At 40.3% G+C, this 27,176-nt stretch overlaps 1 protein-coding gene across 1 annotated transcript in view; it reads left to right on the forward strand.

The window, feature by feature from the left end:
- Positions 1-27,176, forward strand: part of MAPK8 (mitogen-activated protein kinase 8) — a 192,600-nt gene that overhangs the window by 109,507 nt on the left and 55,917 nt on the right. The gene's annotated exons all lie outside the window — the stretch shown is intronic.

Consider the following 27,176-nt stretch of genomic DNA (forward strand, 5'->3'; position numbering starts at 1 on the left):
AAAACTGTTACCACAGAGACAAGATACTTAAATTTTAGTCATTTAGCTTATAGAGCTTTTTCTCTTAGACTATGTATACCCACGAAAGGGAGGTTAGATCTACTAAAAGTTTGTGCTTTTCAAATAAAAACACATGTCAAAGGCATGGGTACAGAAATGAAGCAAAATGTGTGCTACAATTCTTTGAAAGAATTCTGGGTAAAAAATGCAAAATTTCAATTAGCAGAGATGCTGGTAGAATTTGCACAGAAATAAGGAGAGTTATTCAGTTTACGTAGCATCCCATTCTTTGAAAAAGCACATAAATGTGCACAGCACCACAATCATGTGGACATGATGTTTTTATTTTAGGCCTTCCTATTTTAGAATCATAGCATCATAGTATCATAGAATAATTTAGATTGGAAAAGACCTCTAAACCATCAAGTTCAGCTGTAGCCCTTATACTGCAAATCCACCACTAAACCATGTCTCTAAGTGTCACATCTACACATCTTTTAAATATCTCATGGGACAGTGACTCAACTACTTCACTGGAGAGTCTGCTCCTTATTACAGCCTTGGAGTAAATCATCTTCACTCTTAACAGCAACGCACAATTAATCTTATTTGGAACAATTCTGGTTTTTGAAGCAAAAGAGAGAAAAAAAGGAAAGTAAAGATGAGGCTCAACTAAATTTATTACTTGGATTAACTAGTATTTTTGGTGAAGTCTGCACCTTGACATAGGATTTCCAATTTTTTCTAGTGGTCCAAAACATAAAGCTCCTCCCTCTGAGATTTCAGATTATGCCTCTCAATCTTTGAAGCTACTAATATAAAACAGAATAAAAGTTCAAACTTCAACAGGGGAAGTTCAGGTTAGATATAAGGAAGAAGTTCTTTACTGTGAGTGTGGTGAGGCACTGGAACAGGTTGCCCAAGGAATTTGTGAATGCTCCAGCCCTGGCAGCATTCAAGGCCAAGCCTTGGGTGACATGATTTAGTGTGTGGTGTCCCTGCCCATGGCAGGGGGGTTGGAACTGCATGATCTTAAGGTCCTTTCCAACCCTAACCATTCTATGATTCTATTCTAAAACAAAAATGTGTTACTGGCCTGGTTTGGAGGAACCTGGTAGTCTGCTGACCAATAGAGGGTCATTCCTAAGGAATACACCAACATCTGTTAAAACAGAAAAGGAAACATTAAATACAGAAAAGCGTTGTACTAGAGACGCCACCTTTTGTGTCTCTGGTCACCAGCGGCAGAAGCCAAAGAAGTGTTAAAAAAAAAAAGCAAGCTAGACTAGAGGAAGCGTATGAAAGTACAATAGTGACTCGGCTTATAGACTAGGTAGCATGCAATGGGTATTGTTCAGCTTGAGCGGTTGAGCCAGACTTCCCTTTATCCAATGATGCCATGAGTAGGAAAAGAAATTTTAACTCCTTTTTTTAGTTTTGAAGCAATCTCATTGGTCATTAAAGCTCTCTCATACCTGTGGAGCTGACTAGCACTCATGTCCATCTATTCCAAAGCTTTACGTTTCTGCATAGTGTCTAAGTGATCGGTTACATGGGAGCCTGAAACTACTGTGTTCTGCCTGAGGGAAGTATGCAGTTATGCAGTCCTAGTGGTTTGTAAAACTTATACATACCTGAGTGTTGTATCTTACTGTCTTGCCAGAGAGACTTATTTGTCAGGGAGAAGAAAAGTAAATTGTTAACAAAGCTGAACATATTTCTGACTTCCTGGGAGTGCTTCCACTCTCTGATTGTAATTACAATTACCATATCTGGTCAAGCATCATGTTCATAGAAATATTCTTCCTTTCTGTGGGCCTTTACATATAATACATTTGTGTAGATCTTGAGGACTGATGTCCAAAATTTATTTTGATGATGACATGCATGCTGTCTAATGGCAAGCTTCAAGACACATCTAAATCTTTCTTATTGTAGCCTAATTAGTGTTATCAGAAATGGAATTTGACAATAGATACCTGGTATACTGCATTAAAACCCGCAAGCTTGTCTTCATGAGGTACTCTCAAGATTTATTTTCTAATATACCTTACCTTTGTTAGTCCAGTGTGCTGGTTTTTACTTTGTCTTTGAAGCAATTCTGGTGCACTGAAAGGTACAGCTTCTGTCTGAGATGCATTGTTTTGGAAGGACAGATTTCCTTCAGCAGACAGTAGTACTGACCATGGGCAAATCACACAGATGGTAGGGTCTGAAAAATGTTGAAGAAAATAATGGAGTTTTTAGTGTTAAATTTACTGTGCTTCATAAATTTATACTGCTGGTGTCTCACCTGCATAGCCAAACCCATCAATGAAGTTTCATGGAGATGTACCCAGAAGTCAGTGGAATCATGCTCATTTATGCCTGGCTCATTTTGTAAGGTGGAATTCAGTGATGGTTAAAGACTTGATTTCTCTCTCACGTTTCACACATACAAACATATTGATTTCAGTGGATTTCTGAAGCCTAAGGACAGTCACAAGTACATCCCGTGTGCAGATTCTAGAGATACTGACATTTTTGGTAGATCTTTTTATGCAAAGCACAAGAGAGTATCTGAGGGATAGAACACTCCTTCCAATAAAGTACGGGTACTTTGAACTGGCATTTGCAAAGACCTTAAGTTAATTTCCATTAAGTTGCATGACTTCATTATAAATCTCTGTGGTGATATATTTTTGTTCTGTGTGCTCCTTATAGTCAGTTCTGCATTTTAGTTACCTCTTTTTCAGTGTATTGTGTCTAGCAAAGCCAAGTTACTTTGCCAGAAAGTCAGTGTCAGGATTCAGTACCTTTATTCCTATTGTAGAGATGAAGAAACTGATGCAGAGTCCAGCTTTGATGACTAGACCATACCAGTCAACAGAAGCCAAGGTAGCTTCCCAAGTCCCAGTGCTTTAACCTATGAAACTTTTTGTAGAGTGGAAACATAATTTCCAACTAACCTAAAGTTTGGGATTTTTTTTTTTTACCAGAATGCAGATATGAAAGCTAACCAAACTAAACTAAGACTAGATTCTAGCAGTCTAGTAGAACTGCCATGATATTTTAGCATTATTCACATTCAGTCTTTCTGTCTGCATGTCATATCTCTTAAAAGAGGGGATATTTCAAACAAATGTGCTTTCAAATGATAAATGCAGACTCCTAAACTTGACAAGGTCCCGAGGACACTAATAGGCCTTAATGGCCCTGACCACCTGGGAACTAACCCCATCCTCTGCCCATCCCAGGCTCAGTTAAGTGCAGCCTAGGGCCTTGAGTCCCTGCCTGAGGTATGGTGAAGGTGTGCCTGTGTCCAGCTTAGCCAGTTATGCCTTGGCTGACTTCTTTGATCCTGACACATTGACTAACTTCCCAAAAGAACCTCAGGGTTGCCTTGTCACTGTGGACTTGCCTGGTGATCACTGGGCCATCTGACTCTGGTTGCCCACAGCAGACCTGATCCTGACTCAGCTTCCCAGCTTGAGCTCAGACCTGCCTTGTCATCACAAACTTGTGTGTTGGTCTGGATTCTCAGCTGTCAAGCCCCAGACCTTCCCTGCTTCCCTTGTTTGGGTAATGTGGGATAGGGCTCTCTGTACCAGGAAAATGGATGGTAAAAATGGATAAAATGTTAAACTGGGAACTCATATATATACAAACCTAGGAGGTTTGTATAGTCAGAGGACCCAGAGATTCAAGACTTAGGGACTGCTGGTATCTGCAACAATTGTGGCATTTACTTCTTTAGAAAACTAAAGGTCTTACAAATGTCAACTAACCTATTTTGCTTCTTCCTCATTTGCTGTAATATTGTATGCAAATGCAACCAGCATGTGCTGGGAAATTTGTCTGTTTTAGAAACAGGTAACCAGCTTGTACTTCAGCATTGATGGAGATTACCCAGCCTTCTGTACTGCTGTCCAGCCAAGGAATGAGCGTACCTGTCTAACCAGTTAGTGCTCGAACACACTGAAAATACTGCTATAGCAAGTGTTGACACTCAACAGGTTTAGCAAGATTCAAGCACAGTGCAGCACAAATGTGGCAGTACTAGCCCAGAGAAAAGCCTGATTCCAGAAGTAGTATAGCTATAATTAAGAGATGTGGAGCCAGGGATATGCCTTAGTCAACTGGGATGATGCTATGCAGAGGCAGTTTACCTTTGCTGCCCTCCAAGAAACTGTAGCACTGGGGATTCAGCTTCAGAATGAGTCCAACTTGGCATCACTTCTGGACTTGAGCTCTCTAAAGACATGTTTGAGCAGTCGTGCTTAACCTATAGACCAGCTTGGTTCTACACAGCTACTTCCTCTTGGCTTACTCTTCATCTTCTGATCATAATATCCTAAATTTATCTGGTGCAGCATAGGGAACATAGGCCGATTATCTGAATTCAACAGATATCCAAAAAGTCTTTCTGTTTGTTTGTTTGCTTGTTGTGTTTTGGTTTTTTGGGGTTTTTGGTTTGGTTTTGGTTTGGTTTTTTTTGAACAAGAAATCAGGAGCGCATAGTGTCAGCTTAGCATCTGGGACAGAATTAGTAAGCTGTGATGGACCTGAGCTGAATCTATCCAGGTGGGTATCTCTGTGCTGCACTCCTTTGGACATTCCTGGTGCCTGTCTTGTTTGTGATGTTCTACCCTCTTGTTAGACTACCTAATAGAGAACTGATGGGATAGCCAACCTCCTATAGTGCTCCAGTCCATTAAAAACTAGTTGATAATAAAAGTTCACCCCTCCAACTATAGCAGAAGTTACGTATTACTTGTGTTCAGTATTTTGTATTTTGGTTCTACATGCTCATGAGGTAAGAACACATCTCATTCATTCTCCCTTCAGAAGGAATATCCATTGTCATAAACAGTTCTCAAAATGTGACAGGTTGCTCAGCTGTGCTTTCTTATACAGCTGGCCTGCTTGGCAAGCATTTGTCATGAAGACTTGCCTAGCTACTATGATAAGTCATTATTATCAATGATGAAAGTATCTTCCTAGCTGAATGAGGAACCATGTGGATTTGCCTGTTCTCCTCTGCTGGAACATGAAAGACATGATTCTAGCTGGCACTGCACCTTCTGTGAGTGTATGTTTCTCAGACTTTAGGAAGGACTCTTCCATTCTGTTCCACTGTGTATAGTTGTACTTAGATGAATTAATATCTGATGTGTAATTTGAAAACAAAATTCTGTGAATATCTCTCATGCAGGCAGAGTGGTCTGCATGCAATGGCAGCAGCACTGAAAGATTTCTCATTTTTATTATCAATATACTAATATTGCCATTAGTGCTTTTTGTCTCTCCCCCCAGCCCCCACCCCACAAAGCCAAAAGAACTCAAGAATGGATTTCCAACAGTAAAAAGCATAAGAAGATACTTTTCACCTCACCTTTGTGAAGGTCGTCCAGAAGCTGTTCTGTGGCCAGGTACAAGAGTGCCCATATTTCTTCTTCCTCTAAAGGGCTTCCTTTTGCCCACAGGACCTCTGCCAGTGTCACACAGGAACTGCTCATGCCTGCTGCAACAGAAACCAGATTTTGGACACACTAAAGTAGACTGGTCACAACTGTATCCTTCTCTCACAATATTTTGTGAACCACCTTCTTTGTTCACTAAAGGTAAGTATCATTCATCCCCATCTTAATCTGAATAAGAGTAAATAAAGGGGTCTGAACTAAGTGACTCCCTGTAATCTTCTGGAGCCCTTTTATTCCTCGTTTCAGACCAATCACAAGATTATTTGGGGCAAATAAATTTTACTTGGGAGATCCTCCATGAATACGTGCTGTTCAGACTTTGTGAGTGGTTATATGAATAGCAGGGCATTGATTTTGCTGCTTAATTGAATGCTCTTGACTATAAAAACATGACAGAGTTAACCTAAGAGAAAAAAAATTGCAAAGCAAAAGAGATGCACTGTAACATGGAAGGTTTGTAAACACAGTCCAACAGAGCAATTGAGTTTCATTCATTGCTCAGGAGATTGATCAGTAAAAGCTTGTAGACTCTTACTGAATTCATTGATGAGAAATTTTCTTGGTCAGATACCTGTGACTCAGGACTCACAATTCATCCATATCAATACACATATAAACTTGCTTTCTTGCACTAAACCCTTAGTGAGCTGCTGAATAGGAGTTTAGTGGCTCCCTGCGCACTGTCCTTTCTGACAGGTTCATAAGATCTGGCAGACTTCCGAAGAATGTTGGTGCACACTCTCTGTTTTGTCTCAGTGCAATGCAGCATCAGATAATTTAGAGAAAGGCATTCTGTAGTGAATCATAATTTAATGTCTTACCTATCAGAAAAGTATTTTCCTAATCCCAGCCAACTAGAAACTGACTAGTGACTTGAAATATCAAGGCTTCTTTTCCTCCAAATGTGTTACCATACTCATGGTAATTTGACAATATTTTGTCAAAGAAGGTTTTGTTCTTCATAAATGGGTTTGATTTTTCCATTTCACCAATTTCACATTTTTATAATTTACTAATCTAGGCAGAGCTGCTCTAGGTCTACACATCGGTAAGGAAAACTGAATCCAAGCTTAAAATTTGCTAAAAACTGTTGAATTTAATTTACTCTTTTGCTGTTACTATACTGTAACAGTGAGCTCCATAGTTTCATTTTATGCTGTGTAAATAGGGGCATAATGAGAAAAGTTGGAAGCGATCCATCTATTGCATTGAGGTTTTGATATTGTCTAGATTGATGGACTGTCTGACCACCAAGTGAGGACACAAGAGCCTAGGAAGTTATTGTCACATAAAGGATTATAAACACCACTGTAAAATGAGTTCATTTACAGCCTGAAAACAGATCTCCCCCCTAACCATTTCTTCACTCTTTGTACACAGCTCGCTTACTTACTGCTACCATTTGGGGAATAGAAATAGAAACAGCAATAGAAACTCCTGTGTCTTACAGCTGGTTTCTTTGCCAGCTTCCTGTTCATTATGCAGTCTTCAAGGGGTCACTGCAAGAGCATTACGAAATTCTGCAGGACCAACTTGTTGCTGATTAATAGACTACTCAGACTTTGATTTATGGGGTCTTGCCTTGGCTCACTAGCTTCCAAACAAGGAATCACAACACTGGAAGAATGGTCCCTTGCTGCAATCACCATATGATTATGGACCAACCTAGTGACGTTTTAAACAGAACTAGAGTCCTAATTTTAGTCTCTGTAGCTTCAAAGGGTAGTAAAGCTTCTTAAGAACTTAACCTTAATTAGAAGAGACAGACAAATCTTCTTAATCTAAGCCATCACCATTTCTCTTAATAATAAATTACTGTGATAGTGTTTCACTTAACCCTGTGGTACTGGGACTAAGCAATCAATTCACATCCCCAGAGCTAGAATCTGTGTGGCTTCTCCATATGGGAAATCCACCAGAGTGTACTTATTGCTGTTTTATTTGAGACTGTGCTGGTGGAAGGAGCACTGACTGCATCCTTCATTTTAGATAGAAGTGCTTATATGAAGTGATTCCAGTGCTGGTATTTCTAAGTCAATAAGCAAGTGTGCAGAGTGCAGGTGTTACAACCTCATAGAGCCAAAGGGAAATCAAAAGTAAGACCAGATATGCTTAACTTTTGCAGTGAATGTTTTTTCTAAGAGTAAAATTAATGTCTCAGATCAATACTAAGTATGAATTAAATGAATACTGCTAGCAACAATGTGCAAACTTCTAAAAATTGTAAGATTTTAAGGCCATAGAAATCATAATCTCTTTAAAGTGTAATAAATTATTGCTTTAATGGCACATAAAGTTAAGGAATGTGTTAATTTATATTTGAATTTGCAATTGATTTTTAAACCCACTTGTAATGCCCCGTAATTTGGGGCTGTATTTTTGAGTTTTGGCTTTCAAGATCAGCATGATGTGATATCTGACAAAAATATAACTGTGAGTGCTTGGGCAAAAAAAATGCATTTAATTTCCTTTTATAGCCAGGCTACGCTATGTGTATGATATGAGAGTAAAAGTGATATAAAGATGTTATCACTGTAGCACTGCACATATTCATGGTCCCTCAATTTAATAAAAGCTGTGATCCATATCCAAACAATTCTGACCTTCAAACAAGCTACAACCAATAAGCCAAAGCAGACAAATTAGGAGGCATGGAGGAAAAAGTTAACAACAGCCTCGCAAAAGGGACTGGATTGTTTGCAGTAATCCTACACATCAAGCAATGCTGGTAGATCTAGTTGAGCCTGAAGGGAAAAATTAGAGCAGCAGAATGTAATCACCCACTTTGGAGTTTGGCCAGGATATAGAGGTGTCGTGGTTTAAACCCAGTCAGACAACTCGTTCACTCACTTCCCCCACTTCTTGCCCTCCCCCTACTGTTGGAGGGATGGAGAGGAGAATCGAAAAGAATGCAACTCCCATGGGTTGAGATAAGAACAGTTTAGTAACTAAGGTATAACACAAATCACTACTGCTGCCACCAATAATAACAATGATAAAGGGAATAACAAGGGAAGAGAATACAACACCTCACCACCATCTGACCGATAACTCGCCCCCCCCAGCCCGACCAAACATCGACCCATACCTCCTCCAGCCCTGCAGTCTACCAGCCCTTCCAGGTAACTCCCAGTTACCTCCTGGGCATGACGTGCTGTGGTATGGAATACCTCTGGCTAGCTTGGGTCAGGTGTCCTGTCTCTGCTTCCTCCCGGCTTCCCCTCCTCCCTGGCAGAGCATGAGGCTCACAAAGTCCTTGGCCAAACCAAAACATCAGTGTTATCAGCTCTGTTCCCAGGCCGAAAGTCAAAACACTGCACTGCACCAGCTACCAAGGAGGAGAAAAATGACTGCTACTGCTGAACCCAGGACAAGAGGTTACCAATTTGTGCCTGGAAAAAGTAGCAAAGGGCTTTCAGTGCCAATTTGTGCTCTGAGTTCAAAGACAAATCTTCTGCTGACTTCTACAGAAGAAGGTAGTACCACCCAAATAGGCAAATTAGCTTAAAATATCCTATCCATTCTAATCTTTGCAATACATTAATTCACTGCATGGACTGTCTAGTCAATAAAGGTTCCCCTGGGAGAATTTAAACTACTCTTTTTGCATAGATATGAAACGTATGCTGAGGTGAGGCTGACCCATCATTTTTATTCTATTTTGTTATTTAATATATTTTTTTATCGTAAGTGCAAGCTTTCATCCAGTCATTGAAAGCTAGGGTCAAGGAAAGAAACTGAATTAAAGTTAACGAACTACAGCTTTGCATCTGAATTTAACACTTAATAACAATCACACATTAGTAATTTCATATGCCATTGTCACTTCACGTGCAATTTGGCTTTATAAGATTTGGCAATCTTAGTTAGTAAAATGTAAGGGAACAACTTTACTTTTGCTACTTTGTTGACTGTATAAAGAAAACAAAAGAGCTAAAACCTTGCTTTTGGAAGAAAACTGTCCTTCCTTTGTCAAGCATATGAATTAGATAACCTCAAGAGGAATGGGGCATCTGGATTCCTTGTAAACGACAGCCCTTTTCATGCAACCATATCAAAGAGAGTTTACTTGGGAGTTTGTTCAGCTGCAGAATGAAAGTCTTAATTCATTACCTGGATGATGATTAAAAAAAAACCAAAACAACAGATGATAAAGGGACATCATAGGACACAGTAATGACTAAGATGGTGAGGAAGGAGAACTCACATTTAGATTTTGAAAATACAGGGTCAAGTTTGTTTCTGGTCTACTTTTAAAGGCATGAAGCAGGATAGATTTCCCCTATTCGGGCATCTTGAAGAAAAACTGGAAATGAGAACTTCGGCAAAAAGTTTCTGTATACACAGAACAGCAACAAAGGATTAACCTTGGGTAGCAACCAAGCATTCTGTGAACTGGAAAGGCTTCTGTCAAACCAGAAATGCCTTTCAATTTTTACTGCCTGGAAGTTGTTCTTGCAGCAGTCTTTTCTTTCTTCTGATTGAATACCCAGTTCTGCTTCATTACTCTACCTGCATATCAAAAAATACCTAGCTGGAAACTTAACCAGCTTTTAAATTGCTGAAGGCTATAAATAGGCATAGATTTTGTAAGCAGTTGTGTCTGAGAAAGGTGTGTTCCCTATTTATGGTTTGGACATACATGCTCATCACAGCTCCTGTACCAGAGGTCACTAATTGATTTTGACAAGTGAGCCAGAGAGAGGCCACATAAGTAGGTCCTCTGGCAGATGAGAGGTTGCTAACCTCAGTCATCAACCTCACTAACAGAGTGTGAGTAGGCTTCTACTGACAGGCAAGTGAGTGTGGGCCTGGAGTTTAACCTCTACCATTTTCACCAGTATATCCAGAAAAAGTTGTCTACTCCTAACAGTATGTGTAAGCTGGTGTAAACCCTCTGCACATGAAGACGCATGAAGTTGGCTAATACTGATTTTACTTAATATGACCACTACACTGTGGAGAAGTATCTGAATCTCCATTGGTCACTTTCAAGGGCAACTTTAGAGATGAGGAATTGTTTCTTCTAGTGCTGCACTGAAGCAATAAAACTACACACAAATCTATAAAAAGATGGGGTTTTAGCCAACTTTCTTTAGATACAGTACTTTTCTCAGCCCTCTATCAATTTCAGCTCTTGAAATCCAATTTCTTAGTTGTACTCCTTAAGCCTCACATACTGCCTGATAGTCTAAAAGCACCTCCTGTAAATAAATGACCAAACCAAGGGGACCCAGTCCTGCTTCAGTATAGCCAAAGGCAAGACTGCTTGTATCAGTGGTAGAAAAATTAAATAGAGGAAAAAAACCACTTTTTAGAAGACGGACGTAGCCAGAGGACCTCAGGTGCTATTCTGAAAGATGTCAAGCAAAAATCTGCTTTCAAATCCAGGCTGATCAAATGCCAGGAAAGGTGGGAACTTGAAGTGACATTTTCCTAAGGTGCTGGAGGGCTAATAAGACCGATTTTAAAGGCTGAAAAGGAGTACACAGCAAACAGACTAGCAAGACAGACTTGCTAATTCTTAAAGATCTTTAGAACAAAAGTGACTAGAAAAGTGCATTTTTAGTAAGCATCCTTTTGCTTGACATGAGGTGCTGGACAATGGGTTAAAAACATAGCAAGTAATGTAATTTCTGTACACACCCAGGTGAGGACTTTGACCTAGATAAAATCAGTCTGTCTGTCCTATCTCTTGCTTTTCCTCTGTGGTCCCACCCCTCAAAGATTAATAACTTGCAGTATCTCACTGCTTTGAAGCTCACTATATTTAAGAATAGCCCAGTGATGATTTTGTATCTTTATATTTTTATGACATAGGAGTTCAGAAACTTCATCAAAAGTGACTGAAAATTCACTGAAGACTAGAAATAAATTAAAACACAAATAATATCTGACTAAGGGCAAGTCAAGTTCTTTTATAATATCAAATATTCCAGATACCCAAAAAAAAAGTTCTTGCAGCCTATCTCAGGACTTGCTGTGCAATAAATCAAACTCAGAATACAAAATTAGGAGGATTAAAAATATGGCTAATATTAATATTTGGATTGAGCTATAGTTTTGAAATAATCACTGATAATTCCAAAGTAAATCTACAGAATTTTAAAAAGTCTCTTCCTAGCCTAGCAGTATATTGATGTGACATGATGAAGGCAGAACACTTTCTGTAGTAACATGTGGAGAAGAAATGGATGCAGCTAGCATCGATCTTGCTGCCTCTAACTTCCCTGATTTGTGGTGACAGGGACAGCATTTGGCACAAATCTGAACCAAAGCCAGAATCACCTCTCCACATTTTGTAGGAGTTGTCTGCAGGAAGATACTTAACTGACCTGCATTATGCACTTAAATATTATATAGCTATAAATGTGAATGCAGAGATGTTTTTTTAAATGAAAAAATATCCCAATAGGCATAAAGATTAAATATTTGATGTACAGAATCATTTCTGAATTGAAACTGGAAAATAGAGCTTGCTTTTAATAGAGGCACAAGATTACTGCACAGTACCTACGTGTTAAACTGATTCTGGGTCTCTACAGACAGTTTGGGATCACTGAAATCTGTCCCACTCAAGGGTGTCTACACTGTTAATTCCTAAATGGACAATTTTCATGTGAGGATTACAGTCTTTTGATGCTCCAGGCTGCATGGTGTATGCTTCCTCAAAAAAAAAAAACAAAACAAATCCAAACCTTGTCATTTGGAATACTCTATGGAGATTTGGTGTTGGTCTCCAAAGTAACTAGAACTAGGTAGGTAGGAGATTCTGAAGAGGCACTGAAAGGTGGAACGAAACTGTCTTTTAGTGAGAACACTAAACCTGTTCTGTTTTGCATCTGATTTCTAATAATCCGTAAAACTATAACATGCAATTAGCTACAAAAGTTTGTAATTGTGAGCTTTGGATAGGGTCTGACTGCCTCTACTCTGTTGATGACAGTTCTGGTTTAATACTTCAGGTTATATTTTGGTTTTGAAGAACAGTACTCTTCCATGAGAAAAATAAAGCTTTTCAAAAATACAGTACAGAAATAATTTACTGAGAAATGACAACTAAATATATTGGTTTTATGAGCACTAAATGTAATATCCTAGTCATAATGATATTAATATCCTAGAGAAACAATAAAGGAAAGACTCTGGGAAGATCAGATACTCTTACTGTGTACTTTAGACTTTTTTAAATGTCTAAACTAAACTTCGAGATTCTTGTGTATACAGTGCATCTCAGGGCCAATAAGTAAACCTTTAGTATATTTAAAGTCAGTTCTTGATACATGCTATCACTCATGACAACATGTTTTTTACCTGGAAATATAATAACTGGATGAAAAAACTGAATAATTACAAATTACTTTGCTTAAGTACAATCTACTGTATTTCAGTGCTGCTTGTCCATAAAATACCAATAAATAATAGATGCATGAAAAGTTGGAAAAGACTGAAAAGAGCATGTTTTCTTAAAGATCTAGTTTAAAATGAATTTAAATTAGAACCTTATTTATTCACATATATTCTATATATAAATGTTATACTCTGACTCTATGCTTTTTATTATCATTCTGGAGAGTACACACTGCATTCCTTATACCAGAGAGATGAATCTCATTAAGTATGAAATTAAACTTTCTGAAATATGGGGTGGAAATTTCTGGGTTTATAATTTGAATAAACAAATAAAATGACGTGAAAAAATTCTGTTCAAATGAAGTAGAGAGGTGGAGCCAAATCTGTAAACACTGACAAGTCACTAAGGGAGTTGCCCTGTTGCTACAGCATGACTTTTCCTTAGAAAGATTATGCCACAAGAATTATAGCTATAATGATACATTTTTTCACCCTCTAATGGAAATTATTTCCTTTCTAGAAGCATGCACTTTAATCAATGGGAGAATTAACCAGACTGCTGCAAAGTATTCAGCACTCAGAAGAGATAAAATTTCTTTGCTGATTAGAGCCAAGCTTCATTGGTAGGAAATCATAAACTTCTCATGGGTTGGGCTAGGCTTTAAAGAGTCTAATCTTTGAAGGAGAGAACTGAAATCTGATTCCTGAGCAGTGTGGTTATGTGCCTCTCTGCACTGAATTTCATAAGCTGAGTAGTAAGGGTGGCTTTATTACAAGATCTATGGTCATTGTTTCTCAAAGGCACAAAATGTTATTTATGCCAAAAGACAATATAGAACTTCTCATCTGACAGAATCAAACATAACAGGGCCAAATTCTTATTTCTTTTACTTCAAAGGGAACCTACCTGTGAGGGGAATATTATGCTGAAGTCACTTTGCAGAAAGATCTTCTTTCAGTAGAAATGTGTAAAAACATCTGCCTGGATAAATGCATTCAAAAGAAAGTGGTGCTATGTTTGTTCTTGCTAAACTTATGTGCCATATAGCCTCCCCAGTGGGTGATGTCAAACCCAAAAGACCTTATAGAATATCTGCCTGTAACAGAAAGCTACTGTCATACTTTTATTTTTTCCATGAACCTTTCATTGAGAACTCATTCTACAAGACAGCATTATAGACTGATCACCTAGAACTGAATCTAATACATCTAATACACAATCTACATTCCAATGCTTCAAAGAATGAAGCTTCAAAAATACCGTCTGCTACTGCAGTGCTGGAAATAGTAAGACAGTAGAACTCCAGCAACACACTGGTGTTTCTCTTTTTATTGGCTTATGTCCTTCTTTATGCATTCTGTAAATTCTCTTCAATGAGGCAGTCTTGTTCCAGAGATAGGAATGAAGAATCAAAGGGTTTGCCAATGCTGGGGTTAAAAGGCAGCACCATAACACAAGTAAAAGGACCTGGGCAGGCTTTATTCTAGCTTCTTCAGGTGCCAGAGAAAATTAAGTCCCAAATTAAAGATGAAGAGCCATGAGTTTAGCCTATACTCTCAAGGCTTACCACATTAGTTTCTCAAGCAGCTAATCCTACTATAATAATGCAGCTGGTTTTGCCTATAGTTTATATGTTAAACAGGTAGTCTGAAGCTACTTTTTGAGTCCTAAGAGTTTTACAGTTATACCTTTGTTTGCAGTAGAGAAATATCTAAGGCTTCTGATCTTGATTCTGATGCTGATTGGCTTTATCACCTGAGAAAGAATCAGTGCCTTCTTTCACCACATCACTGAGGATGATGCAGTTTGCTGTCATGAGTGATCCACTTTAGATGTAAATAGTTCTTTACCATTATTTGTATTCCTTTGGAATTTTCACATTAAAATTTCTAAATCACTAATATTTATGAAGCATATACCAGAATGATATAAAATAAAGCTGTTTTTATTTTAGAAACTGCAAATTATAATGCAGGGACTTGCCTAAAATCACATTAGAAAGCAGTAGAGAAGAATTAGGAAACCAGTTTTTCAATTGAGACTCTTTAGTCCCAGGTTGTCACCACTGGTAATCTTTCTAGTGTTGGGAGTTCAGTCCTGTTTCCTAAATCATAGTACTCTGTATAAATCCATGAATAAATAACATACTTAAACATGGTTTCCAGAATCATGTGAACTGCTTGTTATACAAATGAAGACTTACCTTTGCCATCAAAGCAGTAACTATTCTTTTGCCTTCAATAGAAAATAAAAATAGGCTGAGGTACCCTAAATTTTTATCAGTGAAATTCTGCCATAGGTAAATGTTTCTAACTCCAGGAGAAAGCACAAGGGACTAGGCACTGGCATTCTGTACCACAATCTGACCAGTTCTATATTGTTATTTTTCATACAAGCATGCAGCCTTCTAAGCAGAATTAGCTAATGACTTGAGAGAAATTAAATGAGCTTTAATTAAAAAAGGACAAATATTAGAAACTGCTCTACAAAGCCAAGAAGATGCTTATTTATTTGATAATGAGATTAAGAGACATACACAAGAACCTACCTGTATAAGTTAGACAGATGCTGCATCCAGAATAGTCTGAAACCTTCTATACTTTTGCCCAATACTGATTGTTTAGATCATCATAGTTGTAAATGTCTCGTTAACCATATTCAGGACTTGCTTGGATTTCTGTTTCTTGTGGGTTTTACCTCTTTTTCTTTCTTTTCTTCTGTCTTCTTTCTTTTCTGTTTCTCTCTGTCTTCCTTTCTCTCTTTCTACTGCTTTGTTTATATATTGTAACTAAGCACTCTGTGGTCTGGCAAGTGGCTAAGCAAGTAAACAGTAAGGTTCCTTCTCCTGCTTGCAAGCCAAGCCTACCAGCTCCTGGTTTAAAGTTGAAGGTAACGTCATGACTGCTGAGGCTGTGTACACTCCTTCCTTTTCTTCTTTTTGTTTTTTGTTGGGTTGTTTGTTTTTTTTCCCTGTTTTGCAGTTCACCCTCCAGGTAATAAAAGTCAGCTTTTAGGAAGTGCCTCAATATAAATCTCTGGGTCTGTCAACATGTAAGAACTCAATTGGATTACCTGACGCACACGGGAGCATTAGATCTAAAGCCCTGTAGACTGATGTCACTTTCAGCCCCCTGCCAATCCAGAGAGAAGTGTTACACCAAAGCAGAGACTGATGATTTAAGGGGGTGAGCATGTCTTTTATGAGCAGCAAAATCCTTCAGATTCAATAAACAATATGGATAACATTTTGATGGGTCTGGAAAAACCAAAACAAAACCAACCAACCAACCAAACGAAATCCCCCAAACCTGGAAGAAGGGAAGTTGATTGTTTTTTTTATTGCTCAGTCTGAAAAATGCTGGCTTATTATGGCTCTGTGCTCAGAGCAGAGCAAAGTGATTGACAAGGTGACTGTGAGCTGGCCATAAGAAAGTGAAGAAAAAAAAACAACTTAGCAAAACTAAAGAAAATTTAATTGGACTTTTTCAATAAGCTCTTCATGTTAATTGTTCCTTCATTCTTCCCAGCTCTGTTTCTGTTGGCATTATGGTTTACTCCCTCCATCTTTAAAATAGCTTTCTTCTGGTTTGAGTTAAACAGAAATCACTCTGCCCCCCAAAAGTATGAATTCATTAATTTAATTCCCAGTGTTAAAAATGAAATAACAAAACAAACAAAAAAACAAAACTAGAAGAAACTTTTGAAATGTACGTTATGTATTGAAATGGCAGATATCCGCTTTAATGATAATGTTAGTATTCGGATAGAGCAGACAGCATTTTATTTTTAAAGAACACCCTCAAAAAATTGGATGACACAACAGAAAATACATAATTATTAAAAAAAACAAGAGCTACAGCAAGAAAATATTAGTATCAGGCAATCGTCTCTTTTGCTGTTCCTGACTATGTTAGACACAAGTCAAGATTATTTTACCATCAGAAGCTGAAATTGTCATTACCCTAGATCCTCATACTGCTTGATTCATCAGCTCAGACTTAGCCATGTTCTTTATGTCTTGTCCTTCCTTTGACTATAGGTCTGTCTCCACTCCTGATTCTTGTCCTCCATAAGTGCTCTTCTGGGAAGTAGCTGGAGGATCCTTCACTTTCTCCCTCCAGCTTTGTATGGGCATTCCACAAAGCTGCATTTGTTTACTCTTTCTCCCTATAATTTGTCCCTGAGCAATGTGATTTGCAGATGCATTTTCAACTACAGTCTTTATGCCAGTGCTTCACAGATGTCTCCACTAATTGTTGTGGAGAGAAATTGAGAGAAATTGTTGATTTCTCTCTTCATGTCCAAGTGAAACCCTTGGATTGTCTCTCTTTGCCTAACATTGTGCAACTAGTATTTTAAGTTCAATATGATCAAAACCCACCCTCTTATTTCCATATTTCTCATTCCCTTTTCCTTTCTTAGTCACTGTGAATGAAGCCACTGTTATCTTCAGCCCATACCCTGGGTTTCATGTTCAGTTTGGTCATCTTCCTAGGTCAACCCTTCCACTGTATCAATACCTTGACATGTGCTTTGAATAGAATTTACAAGCTATGGTCTTCTTTATCTATTAAAAAACAAACAAACAAACAACAAAAAGAAACAAAAAAACCCAACAGGTTTTTATCATCTCAATTGCTGCAAAGTCTTCTGTTCTGACACTCACAAATGCAGTATCGCTTTATCCAAAATGTCACTGAAAACATCCATTTCTCTGAATTCTCACATTGGACACAATTCTTATCTTTTTGTATCCCTTCTCTGGTCCCTTTTCTTTATAGCAGCAAAGTGAAACTATTTTTTTCTAAGTTTGGTCTTGGTCCAGAAGTCATAAATCTGATCTGAAGAATAGTCTGCCAGGAACGCAGGCAGGAATTAAATTAGGTAGAAAAGTCTCACATCTGAGATGTGTCAAACAGACTATTACAGAACTGGCAAATTAACATATAGTGATAAATCTTACCAATACTTAACTAAGACTATTTATTTACCCTTTTCCTATGATCACTGGGATTGATACTGCTTTTCATTTTTTTGAACTCACAAATCCAAATATCAACAGATCAGCAAAAGGCTGTTGAAAAGAAGCTCTGAGCATTGATGCACATTGGGATGTATTCAGCCTGATTGTCCAACTCAGTCATACCAGCAGGAGAAAAGCAACACAGAAGTTTGTGGCTGTTCCTTCCGCAGATAATGAGTGGGGAGAAGTTATTTATAGTGCTGTGCTTGTAGCTACCAGATTGATTTAAATAGATGTGTGTATAATGCTGTTTATGGAGTTAATAGGGTATGTGGCTTGTAGAATCATTTTGCTAGAAATAATGTGTTGTGTGAATACGCTCCCATTAAATCAGGTAGAAATGTTGATTTGATTAACTAATCAAAGTTCCTAAATACTTTATGCTCTATTGTTTAAAGAAAAGACTCAATCATTCTTCTTGTGAAAACATGGGCCCAATACAAATCTGTGACAGTTCTGTCGGTGTAAGCAATGGTTCCAGATTTGTGAAATAAAATTCTCACCCATGGTTCCTTCTCTATTCAAAACAGTCATTGAAAGGAGACATTTTAGAAGATGATTCACATCATTTGGCCTCAACCAAAGCAGTATGTCTGACTTATAAACTCAAAAGAGACAGTATGAGAGCTGTACTTGCATTTATTCTATTCATCTGTTGAACCCTTACTGTGTACAGGTGACACATTTGTAATTGTGGCAAAGTTTACGTAACTAGATCACTATGAAAGAAGGTTAACAAGATGAGACTATTTATCCTGGTGAAGGAACTGCTGGATGGAGGCTTAGGATCCCCCTTATGTTCCATCCAGCTTTCTGAGAACTGGCAACGGTTAGAATCCAATTATTCTCTGACATTAATGCCTTCATCCTACAGAAGGTGAAGTGTGGGAAGCTCTTAAAGTTTACATAAACGTGAGGATTATTATTTACTTCTCTGCTGATGGTGCTACAAGCAAGCTGTCCAAATTAAAACCACATCAGGTGTGGGGTTACTGTTAAACAGAGAAGACTCACAGTGCTTCTGTAAATGTTTAACTGGTTTTAGTTCAGATTCCCATGGAGTGAATCATAAACTGCCTGCGCTATCAGAGCTAAATGGGACATCACATGAGCTTTCAGAAAAATCGGGCATCTCCCTTTTTGTTTTAAGTCTGCTCAACAGGACCTAACCAGTTCTTCTGATAGTGAACTTCCATGCATCATCCCTATGTCCAGTATATGTACAAATTAAAGTTTTATTTCCATAATGATTTCTAATCAGATTGGAATTGGACCAGTCTTCTATATTTAGCTTGGCAAAATAATACAGGGATGTGTCTATGCTCTTGTTCTGGTCTTTGATGTCAGGGGTATTTCACAGTAGTATCTTCATGGGAATCAGATCAGGTTAGTGTAGACCTGGTATCAGTTTTGAAGAAGAAGAGGCCAACATGTAAGTAAGATCAATGAATCATAGAATCATAGAATGGTTAGGGTTGGAAAGGACCTTAAGATCATCTAGTTCCAACCCCCCTGCAGGGTATGGGCAGGGACGCCTCACACTAGATCAAGCTGCCCAAGGCACTGTCCAAACTGCCCTTAAACACTACTAGGTATGGAGAATTTACCATTTCTATGGGCAACCTGCTGCAGTGACTCACCACCCTCACAGTAAAGAATGTCTTCTATATATCTAACCTGAACTTCTCCTGTTTCCCTGAAACTTAATTTTCAACCCATTACCCCTTGTTCTATAGCTATAGACCTTGATGAAAAGTCCCTCTCTGGCGTCCTTGTAGGCCCCCTTCAGGTACTGGAAGGCTGCTGTGAGGTCTCCGCACAGATGCAAAGAACGGATCTATGTAAGGAAATCTATTTCAAAATAATTAGCTGAACAACCATACCTGAACAGCCTTTTTCCCTTTAAGAGAGAATTTCTAAGTTAAATAAAAAAAAAATAAAAACCAACCCACCCAAGCCCAAGCCCCACTAAACTGAGACTGGAGGTGTTTAGGGGTTTGTTTGTACTGTTTTGTCTGAAGGGGGAAGGAAGGCAGCGTAACTTCTACCTGCTACTTGTGACAGTAACCAGTTTTCCTTCAAAGGAATAGTTGGCAAAGGCTGGATCAAACTCCTGGGAGTTTCTAAATCTTCAGAAAGTTCTATGAATGGATGAGAGGCAATTAAAGTATCACTTTTAATACAATCTGTTTAATTTGCTTTTGCTTCTTACACTGCTTTTGATATGTGATGTGAAGCAACAAAATGTGATTGGACAAGTAGCTCATAATTGTGATAGCCGATTGCAGCTCTGCTTATCCCATAAGTAATCCAATGAGTGGTAGTATTCCTATGGTATATCCTCCAATGCATCTTTCTAGGTTACAAAAGAGGGTGTAAAGCAAGTAATTCATTATATAAAGTACAAACTGGCACTGTTTAATACCAAATGCTCTCAAACTCTAATGGCATTACTCTCTAAAGAAGAACTGGAAGTTCAGGCCATTAATCTAAGGAAAAAAAATGTGCAACTTCTTCAAAGTTTCTGGAATATGGTGATGGAATTCCATGTGTGCACTCCATTTGTAGTTTCACTGAAAAGTGCCATTTTAGCCAGCATGGCATGGATGCTGGTATTATAAGGAAAAAAAGTCTCCTTTCTTGGAAAAGAGATTATATATTTGGTTTGCTCTTGGCCCCCACAATGAAACCTGCATACATTCAGATATACTTGTGTATATTAGATTAACAATTTACCTAAAAACTGAAAATATTTTCCAACTATGATCAGCTTATAATGACAAAGGAGAAACAGTTGATATAATAGCCCATATGGCTGCCTTCTGAATCCTGGAAATTCCTTTTGTTTTGGAATTATTCTTAGAATTCCAAACACAAAGTCTTCATTTATAAGGGTGCAGGAAGGGAGATCAGGCATGTCAGTACATAAATTAGAAAGACAGGAGTGTGGTACAGATATAAATTAGAAGTATGGTTGGCAGATTCCTGAACTAAATGCCAGCAGCACACATTTACAATCAATCACCAGTAAAGAAACCACAACGTCTTGGTTGTGACTTAGGTAGAATACTGCCACAATCCAGCCCAGTGAGCACACTGTCTAATGTTGTTCCCAGGTAATGCTAAACCCCAAAATCTTGCATAAGCTCCAGGGCTCATGCAAAATTTCAAATGAGTAGTTGTATAAAGAACACCCTATGCTGTGTTAATATCGGTGTACAGAAATATGAGTCATGTTATACCCTAAATGCTGTTTTCTAATAGTTAAACTACACTTCCCGCCATCATTTCCAGTTAGCTGAGTATCACAGTATCACAGTATCACAGTATGCTGGAGATTGGAAGGGACCTCAAAAGATCATCTAGTCCAATCCCCCTGCCAGAGCAGGAACACCTAGATAACGTTACACAGGAATGTGTCCAGGCGGGCTTTGAATGTCTCCAGGGAAGGAGACTCCACAACCTCCCTGGGCACCCTGTTCCAGTGTTCCGTCACCCTCACTGAGAAGAAGTTCCTTCTCAAGTTTAAGTGGAACCTCTTGTGTTCCAGTTTGCACCCATTACCCCTTGTCCTATCATTGTTTGCCACTGAGTAGAGCCTGGCTCCATCCTCGTGACACTCCCCCTTTATATATTTATAGACACTTATAAGGGTCTCCTCTTCTCTAAACTATAAAGACCCAGCTCCCTCAGTCTTTCCTCATAAGGGAGATGCTCCACTCCCTTAATCATCTTGGTTGCCCTGCGCTGGACTCTCTCCAGCAGCTCCCTGTCCTTCTTGAACTGAGGGGCCCAGAACTGGACACAATATTCCAGATGGGGTCTCACCAGGGCAGAGTATGTCTAATGCTTGTACGTACTTGGCTGCCTGTTTACTTGCTATACCTATTAATATCAATTGGCTGTACATAGAATTACGGCAGCTCAGAAAGAACTTTGCGGGATGAACAAAGAAGTGGTTAATAGTATTAATGACATTTCAGAGCACAGTTTCTTGACTAGGCATACAGAAATGTAATTTTTACTGAGCTTCAGTATCCCTTAGCCATGAATATGGCCCTCCTTTCATGTTCACATTTATAACCTGTTGCATGGTGCCCCATGGTGGCTGCTTGCCTTCTGTTACATCTGTTAAAGCAAGAGACTGCTCAATTCATTTTGGTTACTAGTAAAAAATGTCATTCACCGCAGTTCACCATTATTTGCCAATAGTCAGAATTCAAGTATATAACAACATTTGGCAACTATTGACTGTTCCATTCAAAGAGGGAGCACAGTCCCTCTAGCTAGTTACATGAAGTTGACTTCACACTGCTTTTCAAGACTTGCTTTTCAAGACTTAAGTAAAAAGTCTAACTGTTATGATGTTTCTTTTATTATGACTTTTGCCGAGGTGAGCAGCTCCAAAGAGGACGCTTTCAACCCCGGAGGGCGGGGACGCACCGCGTCCAGGAGCCTCCGTTCCGTGAGCGGCGACAGCCACGAAGAAATCTGAAGGCCTAGGCAGGCCTCGTCCGGGAGCCGGCAGCTCAGCTGAGGCGAGCAGGGGGCGGTGCCAGAGGAGGGACGGCATCAACCATGACTGGGTAAAAACCCGCTCCGGGAAGCGTGGCAGCTACGGCGTGGCGCCGATAGCGGGAGTCGGCGGTGAGCGCTCGCCTCAGGACCAGTGCCCCGTCTGGGAGCTCTGCTCTGGATGCCCCGGCGGTGGCAGCGTCGACACCAGACACAGCCGATGAGAGGGGAGGCTGCAGTGCAGAGCTCGGGATGTAGAGAGTGCCTGCACTGGGCTCGTGATGGGAGGGTGCTCAATGGGCAGGGCTGTACTCGGTGCGCCCTGGTGGAGGCCCTCCTGCAGCAGGGGCTGAGCTGCGGGATGCTGTCAATAGGCTGAAAGATGTCAGGGAAGCTGAAAGGAAGCAGGAATGCTTGCTCCGGGCCCACACTGTACAGGGTCCTCAAGCGTCCATTGTAGTTCATGCAGGAAAGAAGGAGGGCATCGGTAAGGTTCCATGGGATAAAGCCTTAGAGGTCAGGGTGGCCCAAGGCTGTTGGTTAATATTCAAGGATCACCTGCTACAAGCTCAGGAGTGTTGCATCCCACTCCTGAGAGGGAATGGGAAATGCAGCAGAAGGGCCAGGAGACCTTCATGGATGGATAAGGAGCTGCTGAGGAAACTTAGAGGGGAAGAAAAGGAAGCTTATAAAAGGTGGAAGCAAGGACAGGTGGCCTGGGAAGAATACAAGCACATTGTCTGGGAAGGTAGGGACCAGGTTAGGAAAGCTAAGGCCCAGTTAGAATTGAGTGTGGCAAGGGGTGTGAAAGATAATGGGAAGGGCTTCTATAGGTATGTAGCAAATAAAAGACAGACTAGAGATAATGTGGGCCCTCTCTGGAAGCTATCAGGAGAACTGGTTACCCTGGACTTGGAGAAGGCTGAGGTTCGGAATGACTTCCTTGCCTCGGTCTTCACTGGCAAAGGCTCTGACCACACACCCAAGTCTTGGAAGGCAGACGCAGGGACTGTGAGAATGAAGACCCTAGGTCCACTGTAGGAGAGGATCTGGTTTGAGACCATCTTAAGAACCTGAATGTGCACAAGTCCATGGGACCTGATGAAATCCATCCGCAGGTCCTGAAGGAGCTGGTGAATGAAGTTGCTAAGCCGCTGGCCATCATATTTGAGAAATCCTGGCAGTCAGGTGAAGTTGCCGACAGCTGGAAAAAGAGAAATATAACCCCCATTTTCAAGAAGAGGAAAATGGATGATCCAGGAAATTACAGACCAGTCAGTCTCACCTCTGTGCCTAGCAAAATCTTGGAGCAGATTGATCCTGGAAAGTATGCTAAGGCACATGAAAAACAACAAGGTGGTTGGTGACAGCCTATGACAAAGATGCTCTTCCCCTTCTCCAACAGATGGTCCCTGTCAATCCACGTTTCTCAAACCAAGGCTCATGCTCAAAGTATCTGAACCCCTGGCTGTGCCACCAGTCCTGTAACCATTTGTTGATTTGTCAGTTTCAACTGGCCCATTCAAATGCCTGCCCTTTGACTGGGAGGATTGATGAAAAAACTACCTGCACTCCAGAGTTTCTTACTGCTGCTGTCAGGGCTTTGTAATCCTTCTTGATGTTCCTCAGACTGTGCCTGGCTGTATCATGGGTGCCCACGTGAAATAGCAGCAGTAGGTAATACTAAGTGGCCTTATAAGGCGTGGTAGTCTCTTGGTGACATCCCTCATATAAGCCCCTGATAGGCAGCATAACTCTCTAGAAAATGGGTTAGGTTAGCAAATGCATGCCTCCATACCTTGCAGAAGAGTTGCCTACTATTGTCACCTGTCACCTTTTCTTAGTTGCACTGGTTGTTATAGGGGGAGCAGATCAGGCAGCATCTTTCCTGATGTGACAGTTCTTTCCTCTTTAGTCTGCAGAGTGGTGAAGCGGTCCTGCAAGGGCGCATGCCTAGAATATCTTGTTTCTATTTTCAGCTTGTCTAAAAATGACTGTAGGCATAATCAGATATTTACTTGGAAAACAGCTATTGCAGTTTAAGCAGCTACCACCCTGTATCTGTTCACAACAGTTCCATTCAGCTGAAACATACTGAATTACTATGTGTATTTTCCTAATCAATTTTGGTGCAAAAATAAATGATTATTCTTTACTATAGATGTTTTGTGGGCAAAAATGACTACTCCAGGTATCTTTGGGCCTGTTACTTTATGTTATAGCTTCTAATTTTTGACCTGAGTTTTGAACATCAAAATTTGCATCAGGTACTCAGATCTGTTGCCTTCACTCCAAAGATTTCAGCCTAAACTGTTTGCTTTGCAGTTTATAAACATCAGTATGTTAAACCTGCGTTTACTACCAAGACTGTGGTAATTGATAAGAACTTAAAATATTCAAATATGACAAAACTACATTTTCAGTGCAGTTTCGTGACTGCTGAATCCATCTAGTTTAAAGTTTTCTTGACCAGCCTGGCAAGCCTCCTACCAAAACAGCTTTCCCTTGTCAGCTCCATCAGCTTCCACTAGACCTGGCCTCCCAAATTGAGTCCTGTGTTCTAAATATCCAAGCCCCTGACTATGGCACCACTGTTCTAACTCTTTATTACCTGCCAAATCCTCCTAGCCTTTTAAAGGTCCTCCCCTTTATCCTGGGGAATTGATGAAAAAATTACCTGAGCTCCAGAGCCCCTAACCACCTCTTCCAGGGCTCTGTAGTCCTTAATGTTCTTCTGGCTACTAACATCGATACCGCTAGCACCCACATGGACCACTAGAAGTGGGTAATAGTCCGTGGGACTTACTAGAGCAGGCAGCCTCTCTGCAACATCCCTGATCTGTGCCCTTGGTAGGCAACACACCTCCCTTGAGACTGGGTCAGGTGGACAGATGGGTGCCTCTGTGCCTTTCAAAGTACAGTCCCCTGCTACTATGACCTGCCACTTTTCCTGGAGGCACCAGTAGTGATCTTCTTTCCTGGTGCATCAGCTGATTGTTCATGTGGTGAGGTGTGTGTTTTTTCATTAGCCCCCTACAGAATGGCAAAGCAGTTCTGGGTGGGGAGGTCAGATTTAGGAGGAAGCTTCTTGCTTTTAATTGTCCTTTTGTTGTTGTGGTTTTTTTTTGGTTATTTTTTTTTTTTTTAGGTTTTTTTTTTTGTTGTTGTTGTTGTTGTTTTGTTTGTTTTGTTTTGTTCCTCGTTCCCAGCTTCCTGGGTTAATGTCCTCTTTCTTTCCTGCATGAACTACAATAGACGCTTGAGGACCCTGCACAGTGTCGGCCCGGAGAAAGCATTCCTGCTTCCTCTCAGCTTCCCTGACATCTTTCAGCCTATTGACAGCGTCCCGCAGCTCAGCCCCTGCTGCAGTAGGACCTCCACCAGGGAGCACCGAGTGCAGCCCTGCCCATTGAGCACCCTCCCATCACGAGCCCAGTGCAGGCACTCTCTACATCCCGAGCTCTGCACTGCAGCCTCTCCTCCCATCGGCTCTGGTGCCGACGCTGCCACCGCCGGGGCATCCAGAGCAGAGCTCCCAGACTGAGCCCTGGTCCTGAAGCGAGTGCTCACTATCCCGCTCTCCTGCCCGCTAGCGCTACCGGCGCCAACTGCCGCTGCACACCCTGACTGCTGTGATACATTCCTCCTCGCTCCCGCTCCCTGGGGCCGGTTTTTACCCAGTCAGGGTTGATGCCGTCCCTGCTGGCTCCGCCCCGTGTGAGTCAGCTGCTCGCGTCAGCTGAGCTGCCGGCTCCTGGGCAAGTCCTCTCGAGGACTCGAGGCTCCCTCGGTGGCTCTCGCCGCTCTGAATTGAGGCTCCTGGACGCTGAGCTTCGCCCGCTCCGGCGTTGAAGGCGTCCGCTCTCGAGCTACTCACCTCAGCAATTCAACATGCTTGTGAAAAGCAGTTTTGAAAACAATACTATAGTGGTGCACAGTGGCATTCTCAGTTTTGTTTTCTTATTTAGGGACTTGGTTTTGACAAACTGATTATATACACAGTCAAAGAAATGTTTGTCCTTACTCAGAGATATATTATAGAATCAGTCAATCAAGGAATCACAGAATAGGTCTAGTCATCTAGTCATGGTCATCTAGTTCCAACGCCCCTGCCATGGGCAGGGACTCATCACTCTAGACAAGGTCAGCCGAAGCTCTGTTCAACCTGGCCTTGAACACTGCCAGGGATGGAGCATTCACAACTTCTTTGGGCAACCCAGTCCAGTGCCTCACCACACTCACAGTAAAGAACTTCTTCCTTATATCTAACCTGAACTTCCCCTGTTTAAGTTTAATCCCGTTACCCCTTGTCCTATTGCTGCAATCCCTGATGAAGAGTCCTTCTGCAGCATCTTTGTAGGCCCCCTTCAGATACTGGAAGGCTGCTATGAAGTCTTCACACATCCTTCTCCAGGCTGAACAGCCCCAATTTTCTCAGTTATTTCAATGTCTTGTAAATTTTGCATAGTTTACAGGAACTTTACTACCTATCATACTATTTTCTTAAACCATTACACTAGTAAGCAGCAAATTAACAGTATGAAATCCTTTCAGTTTTCCTTCAAAAAATCTTTACATATTTTGGAGCCCCTATTAAAATATGTAACGCCCCTTCATCACGTTTTGCAACAACACAATGTGATCTTTTTGTGTAAATTCTGAATTATTATTTATGTTGCTTATCAGCTCTACATGCAAGATGGCAATAGATGCTGATGGTCTGGAAGGTTGTGAGGATTAGTTTTAAAAAGTCAGTCTCTGTTTAAAAGTGTCAACTTTGTAAACTATAAAGTCTTAATGAAGGTTTGATTATGTCCTGAAA

This window comes from Pezoporus occidentalis, unplaced genomic scaffold (assembly GCF_034315485.1).
Source record: "Pezoporus occidentalis ecotype Australia unplaced genomic scaffold, CSIRO_AGI_Poc_V1 ctg98, whole genome shotgun sequence".
NCBI classification, from domain to species: domain Eukaryota; kingdom Metazoa; phylum Chordata; class Aves; order Psittaciformes; family Psittacidae; genus Pezoporus; species Pezoporus occidentalis.